Consider the following 9,515-nt stretch of genomic DNA (forward strand, 5'->3'; position numbering starts at 1 on the left):
CATATCCTCTCTCTCCGCTCCCTCCGACCTTCACCTCACCACTTCCATCACCATTCACCACCACAGACAACGGAATCTCCATCCACTACTTTCATCACCACAACAAAACCTTCTTCTTCATCTTCTCCACTGATTTAATTCGTTTCCTCAAAATCAACGAAACCCACAAGAACCCTAAAATACAAATCTGCATCGTTTCTCACTTCACAAATTCAAAGTTACTGTAGAAATCAAAGCTTTATCTTAACCCATATCTCAAAATAAAAACCCATGTATCATAAGAAATCAAGAGGAAACTCTGTAACACTAGATCTAGTTATTTTACACCTGAAATCAGCAGGGTAATATCAATCTTTTTATTGTTTCATAAATTGATAAATTTTTAGTATTGTAAATGATTTAATTTCTTTTGATGTTCTATCGTTTTTGCAGTTAGGTGTTTCCTTTTTCTATTTTTCCTTGCAAGAGAGCTAATCCAGGGGTAGAAGATCTCTTCTCCTAGAGTAAGAATCAAAACCCCTAACTCTAATTCTGAATATAAGTTTAATTTTACTTTGATCTTTAATCGTAGCTAACAATTCCCTTTTTTTTTGGTCGAGTCTTTCCAGAACTTCGCAAAAGAAGGATTTAACCCCATCATAAAATGGTATAAATTTCATGATTCCATATTGGTATTACTGGTTAGATGATTGCTTATGATTTTTTTTAATATTTGATGGATGTCCTGTTTTTTTTTTTTTTTTGGTTACAGGGTATCCTACACCAGCATAATAGATAATCCAAAGTCATATTCAAGGATTATAATTGTCATCATATGACAATGACACTCTCAGAAAACCAAGGTTCGTGTGTTTTGATGCGATTTTTCCTTTTCATTAGATTTCGATTATTCAATTTTTTAAAACTGTGAAAGTGTGTGTTGGAAAAGTTCACTTACTGTTATTCAATATTTAGGATTTGCTTAGCTCCAAAATATTAATTCCTGTAGTTGGGATTTTGTTTGCAGCTTAAGGCTAGAGTAGAGTAGTTGCAGTTTTGCAAACTTGCCTCGGGCTATTGGTTATGATTTTAAATAAGTACATGTACATCAGTATTGCAAAATTTGATTCTTTTGCTTCTGTCGATACTTTTTAAAATCTATTGATTCATCTTTGCAACTTAACATTCCATTCTTTGAAAGAATATATTGATTTTGATGCCAGCATACTAGTATAGTTTGTGCTTAACTTTGGGGTTGAATACATATTCCGTATAATGTATGTTAAGATTGAATTGTTACGAGGTTTTGTCGGATTTGAAAACTAAAGAATCAATTAGTGATTTGTTTCAGAGTTGGTTTGTGCACGCAATTTAATATATGTTCAGTGGTAACAATGAGAACGCGTGATGCTAAAAATGAGAAATACAATTTTGAGTGCTTTTTTCACTAAGGAACTCAAGGTGCTTGCAGAAATGATTGTTAGAACCTTGGTTCCTTTATCTCAATGTTTGTATAATTTGTTGTTAACACCTTACTTTCCTTTATTGTTTTATTTTGATGAATAACTCAATTATTTCAGGTTCGTAAATACTGACTTCAAGCATTAGCCCTTGTTGATATTGGATTAAGTTAGCTACTGGTTGGAGCCTTGGAGGCCATGTGCATTTTAGGAGGAAATAAATGCTTTTTATTTTTCTATTTTCGGCATGAGGTAAGAGCATGAACCTGTTATGTAGTTTTGAATTTCATGAATGCCACTAGTATATGTGGGGAATTGCAATTTGTATAAATTATTTAGCTTTTAGAAGTTTTATGCAGATGATTGTCTAAAAAGAAAATAGTCGTGAAGTGAAAGTAAGGATAGGTATTTTGATAATTCTTCGGATCGACGTACTTTTAGAACCACTAATCCATTGCTACAATTGTTTGGCTTAAGCTAACAAATGTTTTTTATTGTTATGCGAGTTTATTTTGATTTTGTTACAAGAGATTTACGTGCTTAGAATATAGTATATGTTTTGTGTACTAGAAGAGCATTTCTTATGGGATTTTGTTAGCATTTTTTATGGGATTTTGTTAGTTGTGTTAAGTTTGTGGTTTGAACAGCTATATATATATGAGCCCGTCTATCACAACACACAATAAAGATATGTGTATTGACATCAAACTTCGTAAAACTGCATATGTGAAATTATTTAAGTTTTTGGATATTTGAACAGGTGCTATAAGTTACGTGTTTCTTTAATACTGCTGCAGTTTTAAAGTATGCACAAGTTACTTTTTATTATTGTCTACTTATCAAAATCTTTCACCTGAATTGAGCAGTTGGCATCAATGAGTATACAAGGAGAGCTGCAATACGAGGACAATATAATGAGAGCAAATGAGTTCTTATTACATGACAGGTTAGTGAACTATAAAGGAATTTGATTCCTCCAAATGGTTTAGTTACTTTTATTTTTGTCTCCTTGTCAGAATCTTGCACTTGAATTGTTCAGTTAACACCAAGGAGAATACAAGGAGGTGGGAATACTGGAAATGCTTGTGATGCTCGCCTGGGTATGATCCGCAACTATAAAGCTGAGATGATTAAACTATAAGATGTGGCTTATTTGAATGATAATCATTCCTTTACTTTACTTATACCCCCATATGGTTTGAATTACTAAGACCTTATGTTGGTATGTTGCTTGTGAGTGAAAGCATACAAGTTATTTTTGATTTGTAAAATATGAAGGTAGATAGTAATAAATGAGCTCACTTATAATCTTATACCTCATAACTTAACTTAACCAGTTAATAAGCTCAGTGCATAACATTTTCGAGGTTTTTTGAGAATTATTCTCTATTCCCGTAACTGTCATGTAGCTCATTTGGACATAACTTGTCATGTAACTCATCTGGTAATGTTGCTTTCTAATACATAGGACCAGCCATTGGTCCAAATCTTCTATGATGATTACTATGGAAGTTCAGTTCTAAAACCTTGACTTAGTTACACTGTACATGTTCTATTTTGATGTTTTTGTTTCATATTAATCCTGAAAGTATCTTTAGAATGGTAATGCAAGTCTTAACTCTTTTGTGATGTAGCTTTGAGTAGTGTGCTGGTTATTTAGATTATAACACAGACTTTTGCGTAAAGGAAAGAATGGATACATAGTTCTTCTTTTGCTTGACGTATTTCCCAGGTTACTCCACTGTTTATTGTTGTATATGATTTGGTAAAGATAATAACACTTGTAACACTACATTTAGCTTGTACTTGGAGTAAGATAGATTTATATTTTCATTTAAAGTTTTTCGCTTGTGTTCTTTATCCTTACAAAGTTTGTTCTTTAACCAGGAGCCTCTGATCCTTGATATGCACCTTGTGTTATTCAGGATGAACTACACAGCGTATCAAAAATTACAGTTACTGAAGCAGTGCAGTGGATGGAAGAAAGAGCTGTCTCGTCGGTTCTATCCTCGTCTTCCTCATTGAGATTTTCTAGGTAATTCACCAATGTATCTTTTCTTTATATTGTTAATCTTAGTATTCCCTGAAAATCCCAATGGAAATAATTCACAATCAATATGGTCCCATCAAGAAATCTAAAACATGTGGGATTCGCTTAACTAAGTTATTTCCTAGGAGTTTCTCATAGAAAGGTATTAAGACTAACAATTTTATTATTCATTGTCTAATTCAGATTGGTTGTTTACACTACTTATTGCCTTGGTTGGAAGATGAAATAGATGACTTTGTGATCAGTGGAGGAAAACATATGCAACAAGTGAGATCACACTCCAAATATACAATTTCCCAATTGCCATTCTTTGTTTAAGAACTAAGTGGATGATGATGAGTGGTTCATTGTGCTATTATTAAAACTTTATCATACTATCCAAGTTTATTTTAGTTAACTGATATTGAAACTTTTTTGTTGCGGGTGAGTTGATCATTGGACAAATTATATTTTTGCGGGTTTGCACCTGTTCTTTAACAAATCTCAGATTTCATCTTTTTTGTGTAATTTTAAACCCAATGGAAATGAATGAATGAATGTGGAATTCTCAAGTTTGAGTTTGAGTTTAAATTTGAATTTCAGTTTGAGTTCCATTTGACTTGACTTTGGATTGAATTTATTTGAGTTCCATTTGACTTGACTATGACTTGACTTTAATTCAATTTGACTTGACTTTGATGCAGTCAGATTATTTCAGATTCAACCATTCAGGCATTTCAACAAATCTGAATCTATATATTTTTTTTATATTATAATTTAAATCTGAGACCCATGGGTTGAGGATCTGTACCTCGGTACCCTTAAAATCGGTCGTTATTCAGAGACCCACGGCTTAGGGCCGTATAAAAAAAAGACGCTTTATCAACGACCTTATCAGAGACCGCTAGAACAGGTCGTTTAACTCGTATATATGACATGTCCTGACGGTCGCGGAACTTCTGTTTTCCACTAGTGATATGTTCAGAACCTTCATTAAACGTGCAAGATTAATTCTCATAGAGTATGACATTATGTTATCGAGAACTTTTATAATTTCAAACTTAAACGCAGTTTCTTCTTTACTCACTCGTATTCAGTTGTACATTGTCACTTCTCCCTCCAAAAGATGATTCAACAATCTAAGCATTACTCTCCACTCTTGTAGCCTTCACTTTGTGTTGTCCATGTGAGAGTAATTATCCTTAGTTATTTGGCTCAACAAGACTTGCCGGCTATCCGAGTCTCCACGTGAGTAAGCGTCAAAGAATTCTTTGCTTTATTCATATCCCATGGTGATTGTCCGGGATCTTCCATAAGGAGAGGGGTGAAAGATAGTTGCTTCCAAAAAACATCGTTAACATCAATAGTGTTAGAGCATTGCTCGGTCGAACTCGCATGCATTGTTATCTCAAGCATGTTTGTCAATGTTAGTGATCAAAACTATAAGTCTTGATTTCTAGTCTATTAAAGCTAAGTATCGGACTAGGATATAAAGTATAGTTGACCTCAAGGACTTCATGGCGATTCATCATACAAGTAGAAGAACTACTCAAGGAACCGGTGGAACTTCTCGACAAAAAGGTATGTGAATACTTGAACTTATCTATCACTCAAAAGTATATCTATAGACTTTGATTATACGCATTTGGTATTTCGAGCCGAGTATACCTCGCCTATCTATATCTCGAAATATGAGTTGGTAAGCTTTTCGCTTTAACCAAGTTTATCTTTACCATGTGACGAAAGTCATGATATGTTCAATCATCTTGAAAATTGCTTTGACGAGAAATGGTGTAACAACTATATAACGTCCTCTAACAAGATTTCAATGATTGAAATGAGAGTTTAGATTACATAACCAATGGTGGACATAAGCATTATTGTGGAAACACATTTATGTATAAGTTCTACCCTTTGAACCAAAGTTTGCGAACTTTGTTGATCAAGAGAACCGGAAGAATGGCGTGATCCAAGTCCGCGAACTGCTGAAGTTCTCAAACCCGAGAATTTCTGCTGGAGTTGGCAAACTACTTGCGTGAAACTAAGCCCGCGAACTCAGTCCCTAAACCCAGTCTGCGAACCGGCGAAGTTCTCATACCCGAAAATTTCTGCTGGAGTTTGTAAACTTTGCGCGGTAACTTAAGTCCGCGAACCTAGTCTGCGAACTTGAGAAGGTTATATATCTGAAGATGATTTCTGAACTTCAACTTAAAAAGACTAAGGAATGCAGTTTGCAAACCGTGGCTATAAAAGTTCATGAACCGATTCAAGTGAAATCATCTTTGATTCCATTGTGTCTTGTGTAGTACATGAGATTTCCTTGCAATTGAACAACTCTATAACTAGTTCATTTGAAATCATTTGAACTAGTTATGGTGAAGAAGAACGTGGTTGATATGGAATGCTCATATGGCTAACCTTTTTGGTTAACTATTGTTGAACCAACAAGTGCATATGTTTGGGTACGGTTAACAAACCTAGAAGAGTGCATTGTCAAGTGTGTGTATCAAGGTAAGTTTTCGATCTAACGGTTGAGAAATATTAGCTTGAATCTAAATCAAGTTTTCATCTAATGGTGGATATTGATTGCTTTGTTATCAAGGTAACTTAATTGCAAACCCTGATTTGAAAGACTATATAAGGGGAACTCTATTATCTGTGCAAAACTAATCCCCACACCTTACGTGTGATACTAGTTTGCGTGCTAGAGTCGGTTCTCCTTTAACCTTTGGTTTTCTTCTTCTAAAACCAGGTTAACGACTTAAAGACTTCATTGGGATTGTGAATCCATACGGATACTACTTTTATCGTAGTTGTGTGATCTTGTCTTGCATCTTCTATCACCCGAGTACAATCAGATTGATTGGCTTGAGATTGATATCTCCGATAAGCAAAATATAAAAAGTAATCACAAACATCTTCTTCTCATTGTTTGTGATTCCGCAACATCTTGTTTCGCTACCATACGATTAAGATTATTGTGAGGTGATTGATAACTCTAGGTTGTTCTTCGGGAATATAAGACCGGATTATCAATTGGTTTCGGTTCACCTTGATTATTATCAAAAGACCGAACAAAAACCTTTAGGGTTTATCTGTGGGAGACATATTGATCCTTTGATAGACTTGTCTGTGTGAGACAGATTTGTTTATTGTCAAAGCCTGCGGTTTTGGGTCGTAGCAACTCTTAGTTGTGGGTGAAATCAGCTAAGGGAATCAAGTGCACAGTATCCTGCTGGGATCAGAGGCGTAGGGAGTACAACTGTACCTTGGATCGACGGGAGACTGATTTTGGTTCAAATACACTCCAGTCGGAAGTTATCTTGGAGTAGGCTAGTGTCTGTAGCGTCTTAATACAGTGTGTGTTCATTCTGGACTAGGTCCCGGGGTTTTTCTGCATTTACGGTTTCCTCGTTAACAAAATTTCTGTTGTCTGTGTTATTTCAGTTTCCGCATTATATTGTTTTATCTTTATAATTGAAATAATACAGGTTGTGTGTTAGATCATCTATTAGAGTAATCCAACCTTTGGTTGTTGATTGTCATTGATTGATCCTTGGATATTGGTCTTTGGTACCATCCAAGTTATTCCTTGTGTTTAATTAGAGACTCACTGATTTCTGTTATCTTGAGTAAATCAAAACAAGAGAGAGATATTAACTCCTTGAGATACTTTGGTCTAGATTGAGTCTGACTGTCTAGTTGATTCTCTAGAAAGTATTTCGGAGTTAGTCCATAAAGGTTGGTAAGCGAAATATTGGGTGGTGTTATTAGACCCCCGCTGACAGATTTATCTATTCAATAGACTTTTATGTGTGAGACATATTGGTTTATCAAGTCTTCGAATTTAGATCGTAGCAACTCTTAGTTGTGGGTGAGATCATCTAAGGGAATCAAGTGCGTAGATTCCTTCTGGTTTTTCAATTGGTATCAGATCAGGAAAACACGTTTAATACCTTACAATTCTGTGTTTGTGGCAATCTGAGTCTGAGGACAGAATCTCTTACACATACCAAGATGCCTCCTAAAGCTTTAAACTATGTCAGTTGTCTCGGGAATACCTCAAAGGATTGCTCCTTAGTTGATTCTTCCGAATCCCGAGGTAGGAAGATTGTCTCATCTTGTGTTGATCACTCTTCCTCCAATGAGACATTGGACACAATGGAGCTCACCAGAATTGCAAAAAATTCTACTGAATTTGTTGATCTTCAAAATCATGATCAACTCATCGATGAATTTGAAAAGTCTATTTATCGAGAACGTATACTCTATAACATTATTGAGTCCTTTTCTAAGGAGATTGAGAAACTTCTTCAAAAGAATAATCTACAACGTGAAAAGGTTATCAAAGAAGGCTCAATTAGAGAAAAACGTTTGATCAAGACGCATTCATCGGATCTTGACAGACTTCATGTGAAAAAGAGAATCTAGAAGCATCACTTTCACTAGCCCATGAAAAGTGTATGACCTTGGAAAAGGAAAACTCTGTCTTAAGGAAAAATTCTTCTGTTTCAACTGTTCCTCTTGACATATAGTACATGGAGCTCACCAGAATCTCAAAAAATTCTACTGAATTTGTTGATCTTCAGAATCATGATCAACTCATCGATGAATTTGAAAAGTCTATTGATCGAGAACGTGTATTCTATAATATTATTGAGTCCTTCTCTAAGGATATTGAGAAACTCATTCAAGAAACTAATTTACAGCGTGAAAAAATTAGTGTTCTCGAAAAGATGGTCAAATAAGGCTCAATTAGAGAGAAACGTTTGATCAAGACGCATTCATCTGATCTTGACAGACTTCGTGTTGAAAAAGAGAAACTAGAAGCATCCCTTTCACTAGCCCATGAACAGTGCAAGTCCTTGGAAAAGGATAACTCTGTCTTAAGGAGAAATTCTTCTGTTTAAACTGTTTCTGACATACAGTACATGAAGAAATACTCTACAAGAGAAGATTGTGTCGAGAAAAGTTTTCATAACTTACCATCTTCTCACAGGGCTGTGAAGTTAAAACAGATGTCGTTTTTTGCTTCTCCTCCACGAACCTGTACCTTCTGTGGAAAAAGGAATCACTATGCTATCCGTTGTTTTTCCAGGAGGAAACAAATAGCTAAACTTCACAATTTACTTCGTTTCACTGTCAATGGAACAAACATTCAGTCGACTACAACAGTGAACCTTATGTCCACAGGAAACCAGACAACTTATAAAAATGATCTCTTCCCTAGAAATCATTACAGGACGCTTGTGCATTCTAGTGGCATAAATCCTTGTGATGCTAATGAAAGCATTTCCTGTGCTTATAAGAACAACTCTGTTAAGTCTAAGTCTAGAGTATGGAGACTCATTTTGGAAAATCCTTTAGAACCGATTTCTAGAGGTCCTAGACCCAGTAATCAGAAATCTCCTTCTCTTGAGCTTTTAGGAAGATCTATGAGAAATTTCCCTAAAAATGGAAACTACCATGGGAAGACAAGAAATGCTGAGATCAGATATTCAGGTGGAAATCACAACTATTCTCTCAATACCTATGGTGAGACTATGTCTCCCTCTGCTACCTAGTAGCAGAAGAGTTCCATTTTTGTACCTAACTTGAGAGATACAAGGATGATGTTTGAGAGATGATCAAGTATTTAGCTGATTGTCATCTGTTGTATGTTTTATGATGTGATCTTTTAGTATTTATTTTATCACTGTGACCTTTCTGTTCGGGTTGATTTTGAAAGTAACACAGTTGCAGTTTTCCTTGATGGGTCCATCCCTATTCCTGACATATGGCTTAGTCCATGAACGTCCGTTTCTCCTCAAGGAACTCTAGGGTTTCTATTTAGGGTGTACTCTTGAATATATATATATCTCATATATGCATTCATTAATCTTCAGAAAGGAGACATATGGAAACTGTTCCCAAAGAATAAGTTAACCCTACTATGGAGGAAGACCTCAAAGGATGTGATCCGGCTCGAGAGTTTGTTCTGAAAAAGATGCTTGAAAGAAAAGAGTATAACTCTTGGATCGGAGAATCTGTCAAGGATTTAATTCTAT

The 9,515-nt window shown here is 35.3% G+C and overlaps 1 long non-coding RNA gene across 7 annotated transcripts; it reads left to right on the plus strand.

The window, feature by feature from the left end:
- On the plus strand, window positions 1-3,970 carry LOC113361157. 7 transcript variants are annotated; one of them, XR_003364984.1, is made up of 10 exons: window positions 1-341; window positions 433-503; window positions 609-646; window positions 752-842; window positions 1,560-1,691; window positions 2,306-2,385; window positions 2,456-2,539; window positions 3,074-3,171; window positions 3,327-3,474; window positions 3,673-3,970. It is a non-coding gene; the product is annotated as an uncharacterized LOC113361157 (long non-coding RNA). The 7 variants fall into 7 exon arrangements; XR_003364982.1 differs by having other exon boundaries at window positions 2,479-2,539; XR_003364981.1 differs by lacking the exon at window positions 3,074-3,171 and having other exon boundaries at window positions 600-646; window positions 2,479-2,539.
- The last annotated feature ends 5,545 nt before the right edge of the window (window positions 3,971-9,515 follow it).

Source organism: Papaver somniferum, chromosome 3, assembly GCF_003573695.1.
Source record: "Papaver somniferum cultivar HN1 chromosome 3, ASM357369v1, whole genome shotgun sequence".
In the NCBI taxonomy this organism is placed as follows: Eukaryota; Viridiplantae; Streptophyta; class Magnoliopsida; order Ranunculales; family Papaveraceae; genus Papaver; species Papaver somniferum.